This window comes from Merops nubicus, unplaced genomic scaffold (assembly GCF_000691845.1).
Source record: "Merops nubicus isolate BGI_N331 unplaced genomic scaffold, ASM69184v1 scaffold4347, whole genome shotgun sequence".
Classification (NCBI taxonomy): Eukaryota; Metazoa; Chordata; class Aves; order Coraciiformes; family Meropidae; genus Merops; species Merops nubicus.
Genome location: NW_008620964.1, coordinates 200,369 through 228,019, shown reverse-complemented (window position 1 = coordinate 228,019; position 27,651 = coordinate 200,369). Strand labels below are relative to the sequence as shown.

Below are 27,651 nucleotides of genomic sequence, written 5' to 3'. Positions count from 1 at the left end.
GAAAGAGAAGGTCTGTCAGGTGTTGCAGCTAGACAACGTTCATGAATATTTAGAGAACAAAATGCAAATTGGCTGTTGCAATTTTGGAAGGTGATGAGAACTCTAAAGTGTTTTCCTTTAACCTCAGTAGATACCTGAGTTAAGGAGTTAATCTCTTAGAACCATTACACAAAGAAGAGAAACAGGCTGTTTCAGAAGTTGATTTGGTCCCAGGGTTTTGATATAAAACCTCAACTTAGATAGGCAGGACCTCTCTCTTCAAGCCCTACTCTCTTGACTGTATGAAGAATATTTTAGCATAACTTGAGAATTATTTCAAATTAGTTGTCTAATCTGCTGACCCAAACCCCACTTCTAAAGTGTGTGGTGTAAATCCCCCAGTGGTTTTGCCACGAGTAGAGGCTGTTATTAACAAGGTCTTTCCACCCAAGAATCAAATTCACATACATAGTCTAATTTTAACCAATTTCTTGGAGTACAGATCATGCCATATCAAAGTCAGACTGTCTAGGAGAAGGCATCTGTGTGTCTCTGTACCACACAACACTACAGTAACCTGCACGTTTTAGGCTATTAAAAATTATTATTGGTCCTGTACCATTTGCACCCTATAGGGATGCAAATCAGAACTTCAGTGGAGGCCTTGCAGAAAAAGCGGAAGAATGCAGCCCTGTCATATGGAAGATGTGATGGAGAAAACTGAGTGAATTGACAGCATTTTGATAGAAATATTGGTGAAATCTAAGAAGGCTATTTGTTGTAAAACTATTCGCTTGCTCTTCTACACAATACACATCAGGAATTTCAGCCTACCATCACAACCACGGAGTAAATTCTGTTTGAATGCTGTGATTTTGTCAGCTTTTTAAGACTTTAGAACTGCAAGCAGCACAGAATCTAACACATCTGTAAGAAAGTTGTGATTGTTAGTTACATGGCGAGTCTCGTATTTCTACCTCTGAATTTGTCAAGCTTCATCTTCCATTGTCTGGATCTCGTTATATATTTTTCTGCTAGATTAAAGAGTCAACAGTTATCAGAAGTTCTTCCCTTTACAAGTATTAGATTCTGATGAGTCAGTTAACTTCTCCTTGTTAAGTGAAATAGCTTGAGATTCTCTCTCTTTAGTTAATGTACAAATTCATTCCATGCACTAAGCGCCTGTTACAGCAACTTAAATAAAAAAAAAACCCAAAACCACAAAAAACCACAACAATATGAACTTGCATGTTGTTGAAATAAACCAAGGTAAGAAGAAAAGGAATCTTTCCTGACAGTCCATCTTCTCTTTTCTGAATAGAAGAAAAAGAGAATGTATTTCATACAATAGAAACCACAATGGTGTCAATAGATGACAAGGAAAAGTTTGCTGTGTACACAAAATAAGGAAAGGAAAGTCAAAGTTAGAGGCAGATAACACAGACACAGAAAAAAAAACCAAAATGGTTTTGTATTCATGAATAAGCTCTTCCAGCTTAGGATGCAAATCAACACCAATGAGTAAAATACACCTGCAAACTGTATGTTTCTTAGAAGTAAAGTCACAAGATACTCATGTCAAAAAGGAAAATTACAACATTGAGAGAAATGTGAAAAAAGATATTTTTTTTCCCAATCTGATGTCGAATATGCACATTTAAAAAAATTAAAACAGAGGGATGATGCAATAAAACACAAGTCTGGCGTGCATTAAATATCTGCTAGTGGATAGATAGATGAAGCTTAGGTCCAGAAACCTAAAATTAGTGCCCTGATAGTAGTGGAATGTAATGGATCCCTGAACTATCCAAGATAGAACAGATAAACAGATGGGAATATGTAGCTACTGTCGCCCTGGTATCATTAGTCATCTTTTTCATAGCTTGGGTTTACAGGGTGACATTGTATTTTCTTCAGATCCTAAAATCAGTTCAGATAGTTTTTATTTATAACCAGTCAAACCTTGCTATGGCATGAAGATTTGAGTTACACATTTTAATCTGAGTTTTGTAAGTGCTTTTTTCCAATTTGTGCCTGTTGTCACTGGAATGAATCAAGGAGAGTGCCTGGGATACTAAGAGATGCTGCAAATCAGAGATAAACAATTATATCTGAAGAGTACATCAGCACAGAGTGAGAACATTTGCTGGAACCTCAGTAGGGCACTGGATGTCAAGTGCAGGTTTTCCAGTGGCAGCATCCAGAGCCCACAAAAATTGGTGGGAATCTTTGGTAAGTGCTGGTTTAGAGGTTTGGCTATTGAAAATGGCCATGCAAAAGCAAAAGCAAAAAAACCCCAAACCTAAACACCTAGATGAATTTAAAGTCTCACATCTGATAAACCAGAATTTACAATATAGTGAGTTAGGACATAGCGAATGGCTTAAAATCCTTCAAAATTCTGAGCCAGTCAAATTTTGGCATTCCTAAGCAGCATAGCACGGCTTGATAAAGTTTTCCAGTGGCTTAGTGTATGTTTGGATCAATAGCAAACCTACATTTTAACCTGGATAACACTCTGGCATTATGGTTCTAACAAGCCTCTATGAGCATCTGGGCAGTGATTTGGCTTGTGGAAAGGGAAGGCTGGTGGTGAGTAGCCTCCAATGGCTGACCTCATTTTGACATGCACATTGCAAGTCATCATCGAATTTGATTGTAACTAAATGCCAGGCCTTCCAACAAGCTGTTCTGAGGTTGTTTATTTGGAGTCCAAAATGAATAACTTTAGCAAGGCTAATTCCTACAGTTTCACATATTTTCAAGCAACTAACGTGATTTGTAGGAAATGTCAAGCTGGAAACAGCTGATCCCACGCACTGGACTTGCTCCATTGTGCCAAGCAGAGTGATTTGTCTAGAGAGAAAATTCTTTGCAAGGAAGCTACTGGTGGTCAGAAGACTTTCAGGGTTTCATGTATCCATTTTGTTTCTGTATTTGATTTAAGTGTTTTTCTGCAGCAAACAGAGGTGCCAAAAAATTGTAACCTCTGTAATTATTGTAATTATTATTAATAACAACATTTTCAAGATTATTAAACTTTTTATCCATCCCTGAGACTCTTGGTACTTCCCTGGGTGGGAAAAGCAGCAAAATTAACTTGTAACGTGACACTTGACAATTCTGTTGGAGAAAAATAGGAATCTAGATAATGCACCTTGAAGCTTTTTCTAAATATTTTGTGACTGGAGAGAAGACCCACAGATATGAGATTTTCCTTCTATGGAAAACCAAGACTGTGTGCCTACAAAAACTTTTGAAAAGATTTGAGGAAATCTGGGGTGCAATAGACTGGCTTAAAAAAAATTATTCAACATATCACATTGCATTCAGCAATGCAAGCTAAAATGTGTTTTGTTTAAGCTTGAAGATGATTCTCTATTTTGAATTGGGGTAGGACAACTACTTCCAGTGGCTGGTGTAAGAAGGTGGTGTTAATTCCTTTATTATATGAGAGTATGACACCAGGCTTGTCAAACAGTATTAAACATGAATTTATGGGCAAATGAATCAAACTCAAGGGTCACATTCAGCTCCAGATTTATACTTTAAACATTCAAAAATAGAGAATCAATTCCATTAGATGTTTAAGATCCTATCACAGCCAAGGGAGAGTCAGACGGTGAGTTGGTGCACCTTGTGTGAGTGCAACAGCTTTTTAGATACCCAGGTATATACCTAAAAGCAGAATTTTAATCTCACATGCAATGCTGATCAAAAGTTTCCCACAAACGAGATTGCATAATTTTTCTTAGTCTCTTCACTATACAGAGGCAGGAAAAACAATAATTAAAAAAAATGTTCATAAATATTGTTAAACTGGGGAACAGGAGATGTGTCTACCATGCAAAAATGATTTGTAGTCTGTGGCAAACTACCAGATGGAAGCAGTTGTAGCCAAATAAGTTCAGCCTCAACACAGAGCTAGAGTTAATTTTTCCTGTTCAAAATACAAACTGTCATGTTTCCATTGTGGTTGTTGTGCTAAACCCCAAACACCCAGATACTAGGTCTATCTTTGCCACTAATTTGAGAATGTTTTTCAGTTACGGTTCTATCCTACATCTTTCTATATGCCCATAACTTCACAATGACCTGCAGTAAAAAATTACTATTAGTAGGCAGAGAAGAGGTTAACATCAAGAAATATTTTGGTCCAAAGCTGTGTTGCATTGGTGTCCAAAGTCAGGACTCATGAAAAGAACGAAATTCCTAATAAGCTACATTAACAACAAAAAGAAATATATCAAGTGAACGTCTCATTCATAGATCATGGCTGAACTATTATAATGTAGAGTTGAGAAGATACCGTCTAGTCTGCTTAAAAATCTGACCATGCTGCTGTGCACTCGCAAATATCTCAAGCAGGAAATGATGGAAAGCTCCACTGATCTCAAATAACTCAATTGTTTTTCCTTTTGTAATCAAATATCTTCTTAGTGAGGAACCAGAAAGGCATCAATCAACAGGCAGTGTTGTTGTGAAAGCATGAAATATGGCACTTCACTGTTAATGTAACATTAAAGATTAAAAATGTTTATTACCTGCTATTCTTCTGTTAATTGTTTTGTGTAGAGAAAAATAGAAGTTGCTGCCTTAATGCATAAAAAAATCACAATGTGCATTCATAGTTGAGAGTAAAGGGTTGGGGCTATGAAAATTATGCAAATGATGAATTCCAGTGAAAGAACTTTCAAACCCTTAGGGTCTTCAAACAGCATTAATTCAAGAAATTAGATACAAAATTTAACTTTTTCATGCTAATAATGATTTCATAAGGAAAAACTCGTTAGTAAAGGTGACAAATATGAAGTTCTATTGAACATTTAAATTCAGGAATCTTAGTATGCGCCCCTGGGATATATTTACACAGCCAATGACTCTCTGATGTTATTAAGTAATTTATTTGAGAAAGTCTCCATTCATGAGTTTACATAAGAACAATATCAGGTTTAGAAAGGCTTGTGTTGTCAGTTTAGCAAATACCTAATTCACAATGACTTTTGCTTAAGATTCTCATTAGGTCGTTCAATATTGTTTCATCATTTAATGTCAGCTTCGTAAGATCATAATTTCCCCTATATGAAAAGAGGAAATTAAAAGGAGAAATAATTTTAAAAGAGTGAAGTAAACTTAAATTTAAATCAGTTTTGCCACAAGAGAGGAAAGCAGTGTGACCACTTGTGATTGTACTTTGCTTGGGTAAAAACTATGCATATTTGGCTACTTGAGGTTTTCCTGTAATGTGTTTCCATACCAGCAACACTACAACTGTTGCATACGCTTCACTTGTTTGGGGGCCAATCTGTGATGTGACAATATCAATTTCTGGCGGTATTAGTTAGAGGGGCCATCAGTTAGATAGGCATGGAAATGAAAGCACCTTAGGTCTCTTGATTTCTCTGCCAGTTTGTGCTGTAGCCTCCAGCCTCCAGCTAGTGTTGCAGGCAACGTGCAAATCTAACTAAAGATGACAACTCTTGCATCAAGGACCAGAGTTGATATGACAGAGAGAAGTAGCACAAGATCCCTTGATGCTGAAAATAGAGCTGGTCAAAACTGTCAACATACTATTTGTCTTCTTACAGAAAATGCTAGTTCATCAATACAGCACTATTTTCCAGGAAACGTGCTGATTTTGCTCAACTTTCTAATGGAATACAGGCAAGTCTCGAAATCTTCATTTTCTCCTGGCTAGGTCATTCACCATTGTTCTTCAGAGACCTCCCACATCCACAAGCTCCATCACAGGGCTGTGTTGGAGGAGATTTGATTCTATAAGTGTCTGAAATCACAGCTGGTTCCTGTTACAACCTGCCTCTATCACTTTTTCTCCTCCTCAGGACGGTTCTTCCTCTCCCATCAGCATGTTTCCTACAATCGGATATCCTTCCACCCGTTTAGGCTAAAACTGCAACACATCCCCCCCTTTTCTGTTTCTATGGGAGGGATCCAATCTGTGCTCCAGGGTTTGTCTCTACCCCTTCCCATGCACTTCATTGCACATGTCCTAGGACAGCTGACACTTAAAGGACAATCTGCCTGTGTGTTAAATCTTTTGCTCTGCAGCAGCATGAAACACTGGACTACATGTAACCTTAGGCCAAAAAAAAAAAATATTCAAATCAAAGCCAGTATTACTGCAACTACTAAATTGTGTCACATTTGACTAGAGTATGAGCTGCCTGGAGGGTCTGATTCAGACATGAGAAGGCAGAAGGCTTTATGCTAGCAACATCTCCCACGAGAAATGAAAATACGACTTACAAATAAAACATGCAGAATTATGCAATGACTATCTTGATCGAAACCTATCTTTCCATAAACCTAGGTGACTATTTAATCTTTCACTTTTGTTCTTTCATGAATACATATATAATGAGAGTGAACAGGAACAGGCAGGCAAGATGAGATTCAGTCATATTTACTAACACATGCAGCACTCAATTGTAACAGCATTTGTGCAGTGTTTCCCTGACAGAGTGGTTCTCTGATGTTTTAAGAGCTTCTGAAATGATGAAGGACTCTAATCTATATAAAAATAAGCTCCATTAGTAAGTAGGGTAGTCACAGGGTAGGAGTGGGTGCTCTATGAGAAATCACAAGGCCAGAAATGTAATAATCTTGGAAAGAACTGTCTTGTAAGGTAGGAGCTCTCAAGAGGAAATCACAAGGTCCTTATTGGAAAACTGAGAATAAAGGAGATGAGAAATGATACAAAATTAGGCAAGTGTTCATAAGCAAAGAATGGTGGGCTATTGAACAGTACCCCAAAATCTTGACATCACATATATTACAACCACAATTTCATGTTGTAGCATTACAGGTTCATGTTTACTGGGCTTGGCTCTGCCTTCCAACATAATCTTGCACATCCTGTACTCCTGCCAGTGTACACCCAGAAAGTCATGGCAAAAGGGCAGCTTATGTAGTAGAGGGAAGAATAAGTAGAACAGGAGAGTGGCCATTACTCTAGACATGCAATATAGCATCAGTAACTGACTCTTGGAAGTGCTGGATTTGGGGATTGGAGGATACAAAAAGACAGAGAGATTTCAGATGGTGAAACTACAAAGGTGCAATCTGTCTGAGTAAGGGAGAGAAGGCATTTAGGGATGGTCTCCAGATACAGACATGAGACATTAGAGGGATTTGGCAGTATAGTCTTTGAAAGGAACCAACTAAGGCAAAGTGGCTTGAAGTAAATAAAAAAGTTCTAGTGCTGAGAAATAGGTTAACATTCCCCAAGAAAAATTACCATCCATGTGATTAGTTGCCTGAATGATGAAAAATAAGAGCAGAAGGCAGGAAACAGAGACAGAATAGGTTCATATTTTTGTAATAAAAGCCATCCACATATTTAAGGGATTTATTTTTGTTTCCCCAGAAATACCATTGAAGTTTTTCCTGTTAAAGCATTAGGTAAAGCTGGAGTTTGCAGTACAAACAGAAGCAGAAGGACTGGTTTCACACAAGTTGTGAGAGCACAGGAGAACAGTTTATTCTGCATCCTGTCACAGCATGTGGGCCTTCCACAGGGATTGCAGAAAGAGATAAAGACTCACGATTCCCTTCCCTTCTTCAGGACTAATTGTTGGCTATTTATGGTACTGGTGGTATTTGTTACATCTCCATTGGTATCTTAAAAAATCAGCAGACATTTAAAATCAAGTCTTTCTGATGCCTCTTTCTTAAACTTGATACTGTGCTAGTGAGGGAACATGCTTACTCATGTTTATAAGTGATCATTTGCTTATGCTATTCCAACTGGACTGTAAAGAGCTGCTCCTCAGACTCCAGATGGTAGCACTGATTTGAGTGGAGGACACTGAGGCACACTACCTGACACCTCTCTGTCCAAAACAACTCTTCTGCAGAGGTCCTTCACTGTAAGGAAGAACTTTGCTATCCAAACCCAAGCCTGGATACATGAAGGAGAACTCTATTTCTATCTTCCCTTGTTTCAGGGAAGGGAAGAACTTGTAAAGGTGCTGAGAGGACTGAATCCTCTCTGTGAAACCACTGCAAGTTTTTTATAGTACTGTTTTTCCATATAACACTGAGACATTCATAAATCACAGGACAAAGAGGAAGCAGCAGAATTTCTGCTAATGAGATAAAGATACAGAAAGAGAAAGGTGGAGGAATTTAGCTGTTTGGGTCCATAGGTAGCCTGATGAACAGTATCATTAACCATTTGTGGTGCCTGGGGCTGCTCTTGAAGTCCTGCGTTGACTCCTTGGTGTCATCTGTTCCAAAAATTGTATGATAAGATTCACCACTTGGATCCTCATGTTTGCAGAGAAAATGAAGCATTTCCTACACCCTTCATACTTGTGTAATATATAACCTCCTATAACTTTGTCCAGCTTCTTTTTAAACCACTGTGCTTGCTTCAGGAATCTTTTGGTTGAAGGCAGTTGAAGAAATAGTATTATAACTGAATCTTTCATAGCAGTAATTTTTACTGTTTGATACAATATGCAATCATACAATATACAGAAAATTATGTCAAAATCTGATTTTTTAATAGTTGCACATAGTGTTTCTCTGCTGTTTGAAAGAAGTCTTGAAAATTGACCAGAAAGTATTACTGCTAAGGAAAGAGAAAGAAAATGTATATATATTTCTAAAAGGCGAGACAAACAGGTCTTACATAATGTTCCTCCAGCTTCAGATAAACCAAAACCCATCAGACACACAGAACAGTGATACACAACGACATGTTATCTTCCTAAATTGCCAGCTGCTTAACTGCTGAATTAAAAGCTGAACAGGCAGAGTCAACATCATGCATCTGTACTAAAGAACTTGAAATTTCATTTTGATTATACTGTACACATTTTCAAAGTCCTAAAACTGATATTATTTACCCTTGATCTATGGAGTTTGACGAAGTTTGGCCTTGTAAGATTGTTTCCATGGGAGGGGGCAAGTTACTAATGGGGAACAGGGATATTTTTAACACTAACTTGATTCTTTCTTTGGGACTATGCACACATATGCTCATTTCCAGGATGTAAAAGGATAAGAGTAATAAGCATTTCTTTTTATCCAAAGCCTACCACTTGAGCTTTTTACTCAAAAAATAAATCCCTGTTTATGCTCCTTCTCAGAAACAGAACTTCACTATATAGAGGAAACAGACAATACAGGAAAATAAATATTCTTCAGACCACCTAAGTGTGATACAATTTTCCCAAAATCCCAATAAAAGTGCTGCTTTAGTGTAAGACTTGAAACAGAATCAAACCCAGCAAGTAACAGCCTACAGTCTGTAATTTAGTTGTTGGAAACCAAATATAAAAGATATCATGCTTATCCATTGAAGTTACTAAACATTTTCCAGCAATATTCATCCTGAATCTTAGACCACTTTCCCTTATTGTATAGATCAATTGTTTGATTGATTTTATCTATCTATCTATTGATCTAGCTAAACACACATGTATTTATACACACACACCCTTCTCCAAAGGGTGCTGGTGTTTCCATTCAAAGCAGGAAAGAAAAAGAGAGTTACAGAGGCGTGTGTTTACAGCAATGTGATGCTAACTAGGTAGTTATAGTACATTGTTTAAGGAAATTAACTGTGATTTATAGCAGCAAATAAATAAGACAAAGCTTAAGACATCTCAGCATTAAGTGTCTCCTGCATTAATTGTCTCCAAAGTCTGTTCCATTTGTTATCTAACAAGGTACGCACCATTATTATTTTTTATCCAGTTCATTGCTTGATTCTATCTGTCCTTTCAAAATTAGCTTGTCTAATCAGAAACCATTTTTGCTGGTAGTTCATTTCACATAAAAAGGAGGAATTCTTGTTTACTGAGAAAGTAATTGGATTATAATTTTCAAAAGAGAGAAATATGAATTGCAATAAATTATTCCTCAAAAAATACAGAGGATCATGAAAACCAGCAAACTGAAAACAAATTAAAAACTCTAATGAATGAAAAGACTATAAATAGAACATGAAACTGGAGAGAATAATTTATCATTGTAACTTACCTACTTCTTGTTAGTCTGTTGAAAAGAGCTGAATATCTAAGGAAAGAAGAAAAGATTTATGTATTTACTCTAATGATGGTCAAGTAAATATTTATATTAGCTGTCATTTTTCTTCTAACTTTTCAGCCCTTCCTTGTAAACAGTAACTAAACTTTTATTATGGAAAGAAAAAATATAATTTAGCCACAGATCTGGAGGCCACAATTCCATTTCAGTTATTGATTACATTCTATTGATAAAGTTCACATTCTCACGAGCAGACTATATTAAAGTTGTACCCATTATCTTGTTGCATGCATCTGTATAAATTTAAGCAAAGAGGAGAGAATATGGAAATTGTATTCAGAAATCTGGGCAATATACTTTGGATGTTTACATAGCTGATCTATCCTATATAGTTTACTGCTTCCCAGCATTTCAATTCACATAGGAGCTTTTTTCTCTTTTAACAATTAACATTTATTTAATTAATAATTTTTTTTTTGCTAAACAAGGAAAACAAATACTAAAAATATGAGAAATAACTGAGAAGAACTATGAAAATTGTCTAAAAGAAAATAATAAAATGCGCAAAATTTGTGTAAATAAGTTTATAGAAATTTGAAACAAGAACTGATAACTAAATGATAATCTTATGTTATAAATTTATTATAATCTTGTATTATGAAGAGTAGAAAAATGAAACAATCAATATGAAATTCTGAAGTCCTAGAGAAAACTTGACTCTTACCTGTTCAGCTGCTTAACACCTTGATTTCTTTCTCTTTGTAGGCCTAACAAAGAAAGGTATGAAATGAAGTTAAATACACGAAATGACGTGAGAGAAACGGTTATAGATCTGCATTGATTTGTTCTGATTTTATTAATCAGAAAATCATTCAGGTTTTCTTCATTATGAATTGCATTTATGATAGCAATTCAGGCTTTGATCCTTAAATTATACATTTGGGGCCTGAAGTAATAACAATTCAGGATTAAAAGGATCCAGTTCTTATCTCCATACCAAACAGGTTGTTTATAGTGCACCTTATTCAGTGAGTATACTCCGATTTAGTGCAGGAAGATTGATAAAGGTAATCATCAAACACTGTATTGGCTTAGAATACAGATGAAAGCAAAATGCACCTGACTCAGCGAAGATAGGAGTTAAATGCCAGATTATCCACACAAGTGTGTCAGTAAGAGGAATTTCATGCATGAGAGATGCTAGAATGGGCATTAAAAATGGTCAGGACAAAAATCATTAACAGTTCCATAAAGCACATTGCTAAAACGTATGTACAGTGTCACATGCAAATCCTCTACAACTTCAAAAGATCTATTTGCATGCTCAAAATCAGGCTTATACGTGATCAGGACAAAAACATCAGACAGTTTCTTAATACTCAGTCGATGTGTCTACTCTAAATTTAGAATGTAAAAGTTTAGCACGCTACCAATACCATGAGACTCAAAAAGATGCTATAAAATGACTGGACTGGATTTTATTTCTTTGGTCACTGAGGATCATAGCTATAATGCATGTACTAAGCAGGCCTGGCCCACCCAAGCTGCATGGCAAGAAAATGATGGATATACTGAGTGATATGTACTGTTACTATCCATATGGTGACTGAGTCAGTCTCATTGCAGAAAATGGTATTATCCCACCTGAGAACTTCTGATTCAACCTACATTAATGGCTACTTAGGATGATTATTACCTCAGTAACATAGGGAATGAGTAGTATTTGGACAGGAGCAACACAGAAAATCACTGTTATCCAGTCAATACAAATACTTAAACCACATTATTTCTTTTTATTATCCTACATGCAAAATAGCATTGTACCTCCTCTCCAGCTTCATATCATATGAGAAAGAAGTTTGACAAAGATGTGTCTAAGTCTGGTTTGTCTGCCAGTCTCTAGTTTTCTGATCCAGGACACTTGGGAGAGCATAATCCTACTTAAATACGCAGTCCATAACAATCTCAGCTAAGTGCTAGTGATAGGAAGCCCCAAGAAGTAGACAAGGTAAACCATGAGCAGTCTCCACAAATCCTTATAGTTTTGCTGTTTGTGTTACAGTGATCCAGCCTGAAAATACTAAAATCAAGGATGGAAGCAACAAGGATTTTATTACTGAATATGTAATATTAACCTCAAAATTACTGGCATATAATCTTTCACAGAGTGGTGGGTTTGAGGTGGTTATGTGTCTGGGTATGCATTGTTGTGGCTTGAAAGGCTCACAAAATGAACCCAAATATGTCCACATTAAAGTTCTCAAGCATCTTATTCCCTTTGATATTTGTAGTTTGATTTGTATCTAGGATCATAACTTTGTAACAGTTTAACCCTGTTGAGCTAACTCTACCACTGTTCCATCTATCCTTAATGCTCAGGTTTGGCTCAGGTTTGGTGCAGGGGCCACTTACATACAATACACCTACCCACCACAGCAGGTGTTTGGGTGAAAGGTAAGTATGTGTTTGGAATGAAGGCACTTCCTACTCATCCCATATAAGCTATTAAAAGAGAAGTCAAGCTAATTCTGGTGTGGTGCCTTCCTTTCCTCCCTTATTAGTTAAATGAGCCATGAATAAAAATGAGTCCTTCTTCCTCTTCTACTGCTTCTTCACTTTTGTATATCCGTTTCTGACCTTTCCCATTTGCCTCCTCTCTCTCTGCTGTGTCCTGTCACCTAATGCAAGATCCATCCTCTTCATTGCCTGCCTGCAGAGAACCAAACTGTCAAATGGGCTCTTAAATACCAACATAATGGAAGTTAAATCAAGCTACATAAATACCCCATGACACAACTGTGAACTGTTTCCTCTGGTGCAGTCAAAGTCTTTGACACAATCACATAAGAAATTATGTGAGAGTATAACCTATTATTTAAATATTTTAAATTAAATCAATTTTATATTTAAACCTGGACAATATGGGGCTCCAAAGTTTCCTTGCACAACAACTCTACTACAAATTTACCTGCCTGCCTACTGCATTTAAAAGATTGATTTTCTTTTCCTGTATGGAGACTTTTCTTTGAAAAAAATTAATTTGTGACTCACACTGTGAGCATTCTACATGTGATTCTGCAGTTTTCAAATCTTTTAAATCAGTAATAAAAGCATATTAAATTGGTGTAACTTTATAGAGCATGTATATATGTAATTCTGAGTTAACATGAGGTAAGGAAGTATAACAGGTCCTGGACTAAGTCCTCTCAGTCATTTGGCTTCACAGTTTGTGTGTTTTGAGCTTCCCAGTCTGTCTGTGATGGTGAAATTCCTTGTTTTAGATTACCTTTCATAGCTGGACAGACACAGGCTTTTGTTCAGAACTGGATGAGGTCATCAGTCTATGAGGAAAGTGTCACATTATTATAAAATATATATTGTCCAATAACAAATTAAGAGCTTTAAAACTCCACAACTTGAGGCTATAACTATAACCTACCTCCCTACAGTCTCTGCCTCAACAGTGAGTTTTGTAATATTCCCATTCTCACTTTTCCTTGCTCCACAATTAACTCTGTGTAAGTTTTAGGAGATTCTTTGACAGCACTAAAAGTTACATGCAATTCAGGGACATGATTGCTTAACTGGTTTGGGCCACAGGTATATACACACCCTTTTGTGTCAGCACCTTATTCATTAGTGAGTGAAATTCCTGTTCCTTTCACATAGGAGTTCTTTCATGTTAGATGGGTCATAACATCAGTACAGTGACACTGAAATATTCCAGTTACTTTTCTTGGCTATCAGAATTCACTGTTTGCAAATCTTTGATGCAATTTAGTCACTAAATTACTTAACTCATAGAATCCCAGAGAAAAAAATAGGGTGGAAGGGACCTCTGGAAGTCATCTAGCCCAGTGCTCCCATGTTGTTACTCACTTTAAATTTAAAAATTCACAATTTGAATTGTTTTACAAATGGGTTAAAATTGGTGTGTGTAGAAGGTCAGATAACATGGGTAAGCTGGCAAGAAGTGCAGTTGCTTAGGCACTGACTGTCATGTAAGCAAGTCCACAGCAATCACCTAGGGAGCCTGAAGATGAATTCTCAGGCTACCTACAGGCAAATTTATAGTGATAATAATTCATAACTGATAAAGGTTAAATGACTAGAATAACGGTGATACAGTCCTTTGTAATTTACTTAACTGAATTTAATTAATTTACAACACCTTGAGAGAAATATAAAATCTCTTGTGCTTGTGTTTGGCATTGTGCTTGCACTGGAAGTGGCTTATACATCCTCTGCTCCATATTAAATGGGGCATATTTTGGACACAACTAATGTTAACAATTAGGGGTTATTTTTGAGAACTATATTTTCTAGACGGAAACATCAATAAATTTTCTATACTTACACGCAACTGAAAATAGGTGAAATCCAGAAAATTAAGTAAGATTAAAGTGGTTTTATTACTGATTTAAAACTGTATTTCTCTGTGCATAACATATATTGTCATCTAGACACAAAAGAGAGAGACAGAACCATGCAGTCTATTTGACGTTCAAAGCATACACACTGGAGTCACAAAACCAGATTGTTTTGTTCATAACTAGAAGGCTGAAGAGTAAAATTTCATTAAGATTGGTATCTAGAAGTAGATTTACAAGCCATGCATATCCATGAATAGGCTATTTAAAATGTCTGATAAATAGATGGCTTTTCAAATGTGTGTCTGACAGGCTTAGGCTCAGAAATAGAAACTAAGATGAACTCAGAGGTTGATACTCAGAAATAAATCTGTCTGGAAAATGGTGTGATGAAGAAATGAATCTATATTTTAGAAAGACTGCTTTGTAAAAACTGTTCTGATCTACCCATGACTTGGTAACATGCGTTTATCCCTGGCATCCTGGTGGATTTGGATCTAATGCATGTGTCCTCACATGGCACCTCCGAAAATCTAATTTGCATGAAGCGTATCTTCCATAAGGTGTTTAAAAGATTTGTCAACAGGAGGAATATTTCTACTGTAGGAATATTCAAAAGGCTTAGACTTCCATGTAGTGTATTCCATAAAATCAGACTTACATGCTCATAAAACTAAAGCACATCTTTCCAGTGTTTATTTGCAACAGCAGCTAGTTGGGAACATTTTCTGATTTTGTTTGGTTCTGTAGCTACAATAGTATGCTATATGCTGTATACATTGCCTGCTCCTCTTGATTTCTGCACCTCCTCAATGCTATAGTGGGAGGTGTCCCTGCCCATGGCAATGAGTTTGGAACTAGATGGTCTTCCATGCCCCTTTCAACTCAACCCATTGTATGTTTCTGAAACTAGAAATTGCCCTTGATGTTTGCTGCCAGACTTTAGGTTTGTCCTTAAAACAAGACCCCCCCCCCAAGACTCCTTTCTAACAGCTTTGGTTTTATATTTTGGACTGGTATGTCATGGATGTTTATCTGATAATTTATCTGAAAGATAAAGAATTTCCTAGTTAATGAAACTCTATGCAGTTTCTTGTTGCCCTGTATCCTAAGACCACATTGGCCTTGTTTGGATACTGAAAACTGCATAGATATAAGAATTCATTTATGTGTTTATTAATTCAAGGTTAGAGCACAACAAAAGTCAGCACAGGCTCTTGCTGTGAAGATATGAAACAATCAAAATATGCTGCTTTTACACTGAATCAGCTGCTAATGCAGAGCACACAGCCAAAATAGAAGAACAAAAGAGGCAAAATTATTGCAAATTAAGGCTAATTTCATTAACTTTGTCACATATGAGCTCAGCTAGGTTTGAACTCTGCAGTCATTATAGTGCATTCAAAAAATAATAATGCAAAAATTTCCATGACTTCAATAGAATCCCTGTTGTATTAGTAAGTGAGCTTTCCATGGCCAAAATTATATCTGTAAATTCCCATGAATTTTCTCCAAAAACGTGGCAGCCTGGCATGATTAAAAGCTTTCAATTCTGAAAGAGCAACATGATTAAAGCAGGACTGTAGTCTTGAGTGGCACCTCACTGGTTTCATTTGCCAGTATTGTTATTTTCCAAGGTAATATTTGATTTACAAGAAAAATGCTTTTAAGTCACACAGTAAGTCCTACAATGTATCCATGAGTATAAAATCCTCAAATTGCCTTCATTTGTCAAATGCTAAAGCCCTACCTGAGACTATTCAGTGGCAGAGCAGGAATCTAATGATGGCAGTAGGAAGGAGAGAGGTTAAATTTATAGAGGTTTTAGAGGCTATACCTCTTGGCTCTCCTCCCTTGTCCCCCTCCTGACTTCCTTTAATTCAGTACATTGACCACAGTAATGCAGTTAAGCTTCAGTATATGGCACAGGAGGCTCATAAGTCCAGTCACCATGATTTTATTGAAACCTCTGGTGTTAGTAATTTGAATTGATTTTAAATTCCAAATTCTTAGTGAAGGTGGTGAAATACTGAGCTTTCGTGCTAACCCAACTTTCCCCTTATGCTATAGTTTTGCTCCCAACCCATGATGTTTTTTTTTCACTTGCTTCAAATAGTTGCCTCATTTATTTATTTATTCCCCCCCCCCCCCCAAATTTTTTTTTGCTCCCCCCCCCCCCCGAATATAGCTAAGGTTCAAACCCAAATAATGAAGGCATTTTTGGACAGAAATAATAATAAATGCAGCCAGGAGTAGAAATAAATGTGAACAACACTTTATGAGTAGGTGATTATCTAAACTAATGCCTTTTATTTTTGCTTACATAATATAAAACAAAGTTATCAAATACTAGCAGTGAAAAAATCTTAGGCAGTCATACATAGACTATGTTCATTAAACTCTGATAGTACATGTCAGACCACCATTTAAATAAATGTTGTACAAAACTACAGACCGATAGGTGCAAAGATCTGATAGTTCTAGGTAAGCCAAGTTTTGCTTTTAATAGTTAACTTCATTTTGTAAAAAAACCTAGCTCAAGTACAGACAAGGTTTTGTCTGCCATTTGTTTTAAGAATGTGGATCAGATCCTTAAATCAGAGCCAAATGCAAATAAATTCTTGGGCAGTAAATCCTCAGTGATTTGCATTACTCGAAGACGGGACCTACTGGAATGTCTTCATAACATTCTTTTTCCTTCCTTCTCCTCATGTGCAACATATTGCAGTAATCAATTAATGTGATGGAATATTCCTGCTCTGAGACCTTCTTGTAACTCCCATATGGTCAGAATTTGTTCCTAATAACTCACATTTATTTTTTTTTAGAAGCTGAACTCATCCTGTGCATTAGTGATGATGGAAAAATAAACCTTTCAGAGTTTTATAAAAGAAATAAAATAAAATAAGACTTAAACCTGTCCCTTGGGTGTGGGGGTTTTTTTTTTTTTTTTTTTTTTCAGCCCATTGGTACTGAGTTTAAATATTTTGGAGATACCTGGTATGTGGAAAGGACTGAATATCATTTACCTGCATTCAAACTGCCAGACAGGACAAGCAGAAATGGAGGTGCCCGGTGTCATCTCTTGCATTTAAAAGCATGGGCCTTATTATACCTCTTTAGAACAAACATGTAAACAAAATTGTTGAACTATTGATCTTGTTTAAATAATTTATCCCTGTCCATCTCATCACACCCTTTATTTGCTTTTGTGACTCAAAAGACTTTCATTCCACTGTAACAAACCAGGAAATTCTGTCTTATAACCTGAGTAATACCAAACAGACCTTGGTTCATATAAAGAAAGGACAGTAGCTGAACTTGTGTCTCCTTCTGCTTTCAGTTGTACTCTAGTGGGATTTAGAAGAATCACAAAAAGTTGTAACTGGAAGCTAAGTTCCTTCATACTGCTTCTAAATCTTAAAGCAATCAAGAAATCTCTAGAAGTCCACAGCTCTGCAGCCAATAACACCAAATGTTCTGGACCAAACTCCTCAAAAATTTTCCTTGCTATTTCATCCTTTGAAGAATTGTAGGGATGGTATTTTATGTACCTAGTGCACATTAGTCTTGTAATAAAATTTATTACTAACAGATTCCAAAAATTCATTTTTTTCTTTTTTTTTTTTTTTGTTAAAGCATGATGTCAAATTAACTTTCCACATTCCTCAATCTTTTCCTACATCTGACAAGAAAATACGATGCAATCCAAAGAGTTCTTTCTAAATTGACGTGAGAAGGAGGAGAAATTTCTTGGTCCATGTATATTCCAGCAGAGGGTGGCAGTACACTTCCACGCTCCCACAGTAAAATAAAAGTTGTGCACTAATATTTGTGGCTTGTGTCCTCAAAAGGTTGCATACACCAAGGAGATGCATATGTTTTGGAGCTGAGATGGGAGTAGGACTGGTAAAGCAATGCCCAAATCACTTCAGTGACCTTGCTCAACCCACTCAATCTCCATCTCTTTCTCATTGGAAATATTTTTCTTCTATAGTTGCCATTGCCTGATGACTAAAAACCATTATAATACTCCTGAGGATAATCACCTGTGAGAATGAACACTAAGATACCTGAAAATGGGACTCTCAACCAATTAACTAATAATACCAGAACCATTAACTTCATCAATAACAGCAGGATACTCACCAACGGTATTATGCAAGTTAAACTCTAGAGGAAAGGAGCCACACTGTGGCAGGATGTGTTATATTTGCATTTTCATGGCACTATGAACATGTTAAATGTCTCCTCCCTTTCCTCAGTCTGGTTTTGCTACTTTGGTAGCAGACTATTCTCCAAAATTTGAAATTTCTTGTTTTCTCTTCAGTAGAATATGGAATTTTCTGATACCTTCTGAGACTTCCCTTATTCTTATTCTGTCATTTTGGTTTTATTTTTCTTCCTTTTTTTTTTTTTTTTTTTTTAAAGTAGAAAGCAGTTAGGAAATTGTACATTGGCCAGAAAAAAAAAAAAAAAAGTCAGAGTGTATTTTTTTTCCCTTTACAAATCTTCTGTAATCTTTTGGTTGACAGAAAAAGTAGCAATTGGAAGTCTATTTTAAATTACTGCAGTGAAAGTCTATTAACACATTGTCAAACTTTAGACCTTTGTGATTTAAGGCTATATATTTTTTGGATGTGAAGAAATGTTTCAGCAAAAGAGGAAAGAAATGCATAATAGGAAGACTACTTCTTCATTATGCAAAGAATGAAAAATTATTTGTATACAGAGCATGATTTCTTTAATACGCTTTTATATTCCCTCAAGAATTTAAACCAAAGGATTATGCAGGTCAAGAAGAAATTGAACAACAAAAACCATTCATGATCAAGCTCTCAATATAGACTTACATTAGTAAAAACATTTGAATACTATTTTTATAATAGTAATCTAAGTAGCTTATGTTAAGTTCTCTGGTAACTAAAACCAAGCATAATTTTCATACATTCTTTCAGAAGACATTCATTATTTAAAATATGTAAAGCAGTGTTCTGGAACAACTTTCTACTTAAGAGGAAAGAAGTTGAAAATGGTGCCAGGAACTTAGGTGAGGAATGACATGCCTCTTCTCAAAAAATAGAAATTTTAGGTATTAAAGGAATTAAATATTCTCACCCAAAATTGTTGTCAATAATCATTACTGCTATCCTAGTAGATTTCAAATTGTTTGAGATCCTTAACAGTATCCCACCTGTTGTAAGGAAATCTTGGACCCTTGGATTTATCCAGGCATCTAACTCACCTTGGAATTGGTAGATGCTGAGTACCTAGATATATTTGAGGAAGTAGAATCTGTGCCCATTTACCTGAAGGTAATTGTCCGAGCCAAGAACTGGGTTCAGTTCTTCCAGAGGACTTTACATTAATTAGTGTCCTCTTGAAAAAATCTTTGGAGAATCTGTAGAAAACTTCCACAATGCAGAAACCTAAAATATCCCACAATACTGACCCCTAACCTATCCAGAAGGTACTGTAATTTGTGATGTGGATGTTGTGTGTAAGGGTGAACAGGACATAAATAACAGCAGCCTAGAAACATCAGTGCTTCCAGTCAGTCAATTGTCAATGATTCAATTTTCTTTCGTAATCACATCTCCAGTTATACAGTGAGCAAGTTTCCAAAATCTGAGAATATTTCAGATGTGTTTTCTCATCTATAAGTAGCTTCTCTATAACTTCTTGTAACATATTCTCCCCAGTTGTTCCTACAGAAGGTGACATGCTTTTCAGAAGGCTTTTTAGCAAGTAATTAACTAACATAAAATGATGAAACAGGGGAAAAAAATAATAAACCCCCAAACCAGGGTGATCAGAAGCTCCAAAGCATTGCTTGGTTATTGTTAGGATTATTTTATGCATCAGTTTAGAGGGACTTCATTTTCCACAGCTTTGGAAATAGTTATTCTTAAAAGTCCCTCCCAGTTTTTGGTTAATGTTGTAGGGACTACGAAGTAAAATGCATTAACCACTGAGCTTTCTGCTAGCAAAGAGAGTTGACTTCCCCCGTGGGAGTGGAAAGCAGCCATAGATAAGCCATAGCCCCTGCTTTATCTCTCAGCTGAGTGCATGAGGCTGCAGCAAGCCCTGTTACATGAGCAATGTTCATGGAGTTCATTGGGAGAAATGTCTTCTGGCTATTGGCATCCTTCAAACATCTGACAGAACAACCTCAAAAGACATTTAGGCAAGCATATTAGTCAAGCTAGAAACATATTTGCTCTCCATAGTAATTTCACCCCACAGTACTAATAGGTTTTATTAGGCCAATGCACCATTCATAATAAATTGTTGAGTGAATATCCTGGAGGATGAGCTGCAGATGGTCTGACTGCTTCCCACCAGGACATATCTCCTGGGAAGACAAATGGCACAGGCTGCCTCTACAAGTGTAGCATGTCCACTGACAGATGAGCACATCTTAGACACTTTCCTGATTCCCTGTTTTGGGGAACAGTAGCAGAGAGGAGCTGAAGGTAACATCTATGTGAGAGGTTTTGCAAGAGACAAGTGGAACAGAGGTGGTAACATTTGTAAGATGTAGCAGAAGTAGCAGGAAGATATTTTTATATCTATATGTGATGTAAGAAAGATGTAGGAGTTTTCGAGGAGGAAACAAGTTGTGCAGTGTTAATATGCTGGAGTCTCAAACAGCCTAACTATACTTTTGAATCCTTCCTGCTTAATAGAAAATCTTATGACAAAATGTTAGTCAAGAATAACTGGACTATAAGACAAAAAGGAATTGTTTAGAACATTCATTTTCATGAAATAAAATAACTGGGAAAGATGGAGAGTTTCTTGAGGAGGACCAGCTTCTCTCAGCGTAGAATAGATTTAAAATCTGTTTCACTGATAGAACTGAAAATCCATGATTGAAAACTCTAGCCTTGAGAAGTTACAATACATCATAAGAAAAAGGTGAGTCAACATGTAATGTTTCAATTATAGGGTTCTCAAGAGTACACAGGTGGTGTAATAAGTAAGGTCACGGTCTTTCCACAGTAGTACCCCTGCTATTTCTGCACTTGCTGTGAATGGGAAACAATAATACTTATGATTGCAAAAAGACCAAAGTTCAGAGCAGATCGATCTAATGTTCTGAAAGGTAAATAGATAAAGATTTGTTATGTAGCGAGTGCCTATGGTATTTATATTGGCTGGTCTATCTCCATGTGGTGGTTGTCTAGGCCATGGGGATGATCAATATATGCAGCAGCTGGTAGCAATGACATTTAAAACATCCCCCCCACGTACAAAGACATTATTATTTCAATCAAGTGGCTCTTAAACCCAGATCAATTTATTTTTCTATTTCTTTGTTTGTCTATTTATTTATTTATTTATCTATCTATTTATTTATTTATTGAATTCTAGACTGGCTTGTGAAACATCAACACATTTCACAGTTTCTCAGTATGACCACCCACCAAATTTGCTAGATTATGCCCTGAAATGGGATTCAGTGGAGCTAATTCTGTTCCCTGCTTTGTTACTATCTAGATGCACTCTGTGCTCGTTAAGCTGTTCCCCTCATCTTTCCACATCTGTATTCCATTTCCCCAGCTTTTTTGCACCACTTTGGTTTATGTGTTTGGACTAAAATCCTACAAGTTTACACTAGCTCTTGCCTTTTTCTAAGGTTGTGGCTTTGGCCCGAGCACTAGTGTTCAGAGCCCTGACAGAATATGTCCATTAGGAAGACAAAATGATTGTAAGTTCAGGTGCTTCTTTGATATTTTTTCAGCTCATCTGCACCCATCAGTGATGACATGCTGACCTACACAACGCAGTAGCCAATGTCGGGGGTATTAGTGATGTGACAGAGGGTGTTTTTGGCACAAAACTTATTCAGGGCTGGAATTACTGTTGTCCAGTGGAGATCAAGGACTCTAAAATAAACGGAGCTCCTACAGAAAACATCTGCATGATTAGAAAGATAGGAATAAACTGAGAAAGGAAGTGCTAAGGAATCTTCATTTTCCATTCCTGTCTAAGTCTCCTTTATGTCCTAAACTGGACAAAATTCCAAAGAAGAAAATCACCGATAGCAGGGGAGTAACAAAACTGCCATTAAAGGAGGACAAGTTCACTTCAGCTACAAGGAATTCAACAAGAAACTCTGCACTGTTGGTTTCATCAATGAATCTGCAGTTACACTGCCTAAGGGATGTTTCATTCAGAGCAGGACAGATCCATAGTGTCAATGACTATCTGTCCACCATGGTGATATACTTTATTTTCTCTGAACTATTTCTGTATCTGTTAACTCTAACACTGAACCTGAAAATTCTTTGAAGTATAGGCTTTTCCTGTACTTCCTTCGTCATCCTTTCATAGTGAGCTTCTGGAATATGACTGCTCCATTTCTTTAGAGGACATGACACATGGAAAAACTACTCCCAGAAGATTTGCCATAAGGCATGCAATATCTTCAAGGAAAAACCCACACTGTCATTTCTATTCCTCCATATGCAAAACTGTAAATACAACACAAATAGGAATTTCAAACTCCTTGTACCTAACTTATTCCTAGCAAATGTACCTGTCCCATTATTTTTAGGATGCTTTCAATGTATTCAAAACCACTATTTATCACTCAGGTTACTCATTGAAAACACACATCTGATATGGATTATTACTAAAAAAAAACTTAGCTTTTTCATTTCCTGAACTTGTGCCTTCAAATTCCTAACCTTAATGTAGTATTAATGCAATTTTTTTTTGTTTTGCATTTTAATATTTTACCTTAATTTAAAATGCCGTGAAATAAGTCACTGTGATTTATACAGTAAGCTAATAGTATTGTCAGATCCACTCAGTGTCCTCTTACCTCTAAGGCTCTTCTCTAGTGAGTTATAAAATAAGAGGGTACTTATAATCACCTATTTAAATCTAGCAGTGTATTCTGAGAGTTAATTACGATTATATCATAATTCAGAACAAAGAAAAAACCAATAATATTTTGTAATCATTCATCTCCTATATCACCACATCCAAAACATTCTTAATTATGCAGAAAGCTAGACATGCCTAATACAACTATTTGGCACTATCAGATTTTGCAGCTACTCTTCCCCAGCCTTGCCTGCTGCAAAAGGGAAGGAAGCTCTTTTGTTCTGTGAAAAAATACCCATCAAAACTCAGAGAAAGCCAATAGAGATGGTGTTGTCCAACTTTATCTACCTGTCATTAAGATTTTTGAAAAGAGACAAAAAAGTTGAATTTCCTTTGACATATTCTAAATCATTACTGATTTGTTGACACTCACATGGTTGATTTGGTGGCAATAGAGAAAAAATTTTCAAAGTGGTTGTCAGACGAGAGGAAGATGTATTTGTGAGTGGAAGAGACAAAGGGGAAAATAGATTTACAGAATTTACAGAAAGCAGCTTTCATTCTCCCCTCCCCCGCCCCTTGGTGTGTGGGATTTTATTAAAGAAATGCCAGATGCATTGAAGAAATGCATGAGGCAAATACAAACAATTTACTCATAAAATTCCGTAGTTATATTTCTGTTTCAGAGACAACTTCCTCATCACAGGAGTGTTAATTTCATCTAGCTGACAGCTGTGGAAATCACCTGTGTTTTTAAACAGTGAGAGCATAAGCAGAAACACATTCATACAATGGAGTCTGTTTTCTGTTTGGATCTAAAATCTAAGTGCTGTCCCTTTAAAGGAGACCTTGCTGTCTTGATAAAGAAAACTAATGAGGTGGCCTTTCTGGGGCTAGTCACATAATAGCCATGGTGACAAGGACCTCTATCAAGAAATAAAGCAGAAGATAAATGAGATTTTTCTAATATCCATTTCACCCATTGTTCACAAGTGTCACACAATACAGCTTCTATTGATCATGAGATAGTAGATACTGGGCACTATTTTGTAAAGGAAGCCTAAATTACAACATTGTGTTATTAACAGCCTGTAAACACTCTTTACTGCTTTCTATTCTTTTTGTAACTGTGCATAAACAAGTGGGGGTTTTGTTGTTGTTGTGTGGGTTTTTTCAATTTTTTTTTAATGGACATAAAGGACATTACTTATATTTATACTGGATATCACACAGCATTTAACAGTAAAACAACATGTTTCAGACAGCTGGCCTGAAAACTAGCCCCACTTATCACAAGAAGATGGGTATTGAACCTAGACCTCATTTTTTTCATCTCTCCAGCATCCTTTATTTGATTTGATATTGTTAATACAATGTCTCAAACTCTGACACAGCTTTCACATTTCCCCCATGTTCCAACCTTCAGTAACATTTTGGAGTGTGGGGAGAGTGGCTGATCTCTCTGCAAGTGTCCCATCAGGTTCCCTTTTTCAGTTTGGAAATACCTGGTCTTCCCAGGAGTGCCTGAACCTAACTTATGATAAAGAATTTTGGAATAGGGATTGTTATACCTGCAAAAGCAAGAGACTGAACTCAGTTGCTCTGCATGTGCCCTTCTATGGCTCTATGGCATTAGTTTCCTAGGATGCTCAGAACTTGCAAGTCTTTATTTCCACTCTACTCTTGTGTGGTCTGATATGGTAAGGTAATGTGGTTCTCAATGGAGACAGTTAAATTAAGTTTGATTTGAATAAAATATCTTATTTCACAGAAACATAGGATCAAAAGATGGCTGAGGTTGTAAAGGGCCTCTAGAGATTGTCTAGTCCAACCTTCCTGGTTGAATCAGGGTCACCTACAGTAGGTTGGTTGCTGAGAGCCATGTCCAGTTGGTTGGGTTTTGACTGTCTTCAAGGATGAGGACATCAAAACCTCTCTGGGCAGCTCGTTCCTCTACTCATTCACCCTCACAGCAAAAAAAGCTTTTTTCTTATGTTTGAACAGAATTTCCTGTATTTCAGTTAGTGTCCATTTCCTCTTGTCCTGTCACTGGACACCACTGAGAAGAATCTGGCCACCTTTACTGCTCATCAACAAATGTTTATACACACTGATAAGATCTCCTTGAGCCTTCTCTTCTCCAGTCCCAGCTCTCAAAATGACTCCTCAAATGAGAGGTGTTCCAGTTCCTTCATGACCTGCTGTTGAATTCACTCCAGTACGTCCACTTCTATCTTGTACTGGGGAACCCAGAGCTGGGCACTGCCTAGTGCAGCCCAGAAAGCCATCAGTGTAAATTTCTTGATGTTGATTTTTTGATAGTAGAAACAGGTTACACTGAGTTCCTAGACTTCCACTATTACAGGAGCTGGGACAGAAAATCTGTGATGGTTTAGGTGCATTAGGTGCAGAGGAAATGTGTTCAAAATGTATTTCTTCTATAAAGAAACTTCATAACATGTTTTGTTAATCTGGGTGATCCCACCTAAAGTTGCTGGTCTAGATCCAGTGACATATTATGTTTCCATGGCCTCCAGCACCTAACTTTCCAAGAAAAAGGTAGCCTTCCATGCAAAGCAAGTGCATGATGTTTAGTCTGTGGCACTTCAGATGTATCAACAGCCTATAACAGTGAATCAGAAGTCTGAGCACCGCAGTCTTTGCTTAACCTGTGGAAGTGAAGGAGTTATATTGATACATCAATATCAATGATACTATTTAGACATTAATTATTTCAGTGAACAGATTGGGGTTTGGCAATAGTAATGAAAACTACTAAGTTGCAAAAGGAGAGCAGCACTGGAGAATGAAAAGTTGGGGAAAAGAAATTCAGAAACAAGGGAGGTAGGGAGTCAGTGATGGAGGGAAGAAAGAGTAACCAAGAGGAAAGGAACTGCTGGGCATGTAACGTGGTAACAGAAGCTAAATGTGCAATTACTACATGATGCCACATTTGTTCCTTGGTATCTGCAGGGAGAGTGACACTGAATGGAAGCTGCTGTGCAGAACAGGGAGGATTTATGCCCCAGTCCACAGACCCTGTTTCAAAACTTGATTCATCCTTTCTCTCTGAATGGGCATGCTTTGTCCCTGGGTCTTTTCCCAACCCCTGGCACCCTGCAGCAAGTACTGAGTCTCCTTCTGCTGCACCTTTCATTCAAAAACATGGCTGGAAAAACTGTGTAAAACTTCGACTGCTGTTCCATGGAATGACAGGATATGTATAATTTACAATCTGTGCAGCTTTACTGCTGTACAGTCACCTCTGGGGCGCCAGGCAGGCCAGCAAACTATCAGCAAACATTCCTCTGCATAACTTGAGAGGAAGGGAAAAATTCTAGCTATGGATATTGGCACAAATCTACTCATGAAAACTCCCACTAAATCTTTTATGTCCAGGGAGAACACCTGAAAAAGCCTATGCTTAAAGCACTGACTTGCAAATTGGATCCCTGACTTAGCTACAAATTTCCATTGTGACCAAAGGAAATGCTCTTGATTTGTACATCTCTGTTTCTCCACAATGAGGATAAAGCTTTCTGCTTCCTGTTTTAAGCTGCAAGCTTTTGGCAGTTAGAGGTGGAAAATATTTTGCCCAAATAAAGCACTGATGAAGATAATAGCAATAGCTGTCTCTCAGGCAATGCTTTTCATCTGCAGATAGTCAGGTAGACTACTAAGTATCATTATTTCAATTTATGAAAGCAGAAACTGAGGCACAGGAAAGGAAATTACATGTCCAAGGTCATGATAGGAACATCACTCTGATGTCCCAAGTTCCACATTTCTGTGCTTTACTTACTGTGTCCCACAATGATGTCTTTCTAGGACAAATGGAGTAATAGTGATTATAATGAGCACACAGATATCTCCTTTGAAAGGTCTCATCACATATCTGCCTGCACGCAACTCAATTTATACACCTTGGAAGGATGAAGGGCTGAGTCAATATAGCATTAATGTAATATCCTGATGGCTGTTAGCTTCAAAGACATCTTATCCCACTTTTCATGAGAAACAAGTCTTTGAAAGGAGAGCAGTCAAGATACAGATAAGTGCCACCTTTAAAATTGTGATCAAAGTTGAAATGCTCTGTAAAATTGCCAAGAGACCTATATATTGGCTTATAGGCTGTACTTACTAGATCCATTACTTCATACAAGGTGTTCCTAGCTTGCACGCTTATGTGATAGGTTAGGAGAAGGGGAATTGTCTCTTTTTTCTCTTGGGACATGAAATGGGACAAAGGACAACGATGCAGTTCAGATGCTATAATGATCAGAGCAGTCTTAAGTAAGTTCCTAGTTCTGATCTAGACTTACAGGGGATCACCAGTGTGTCAGTGGGTGTGAGACTCCTGAGTACCTTTTGGATTCAGGCCTTAGCAGCTCTTTTGTGCCTTTGCTAAAGGCACATTTCATTTCTTTTAATTCATTTCATTTAAAAA

The 27,651-nt window shown here is 37.0% G+C and overlaps 1 long non-coding RNA gene across 1 annotated transcript in view; it reads right to left on the bottom strand.

Annotated features, from left to right (window-relative positions):
* LOC103776762 overlaps positions 1-27,651 on the bottom strand; it is a 163,194-nt gene that overhangs the window by 50,800 nt on the left and 84,743 nt on the right. Inside the window, exon 2 of the long non-coding RNA XR_608183.1 lies at positions 9,991-10,026. This is a non-coding gene — a long non-coding RNA (uncharacterized LOC103776762). The remainder of the gene's footprint in view (positions 1-9,990; positions 10,027-27,651) is intronic.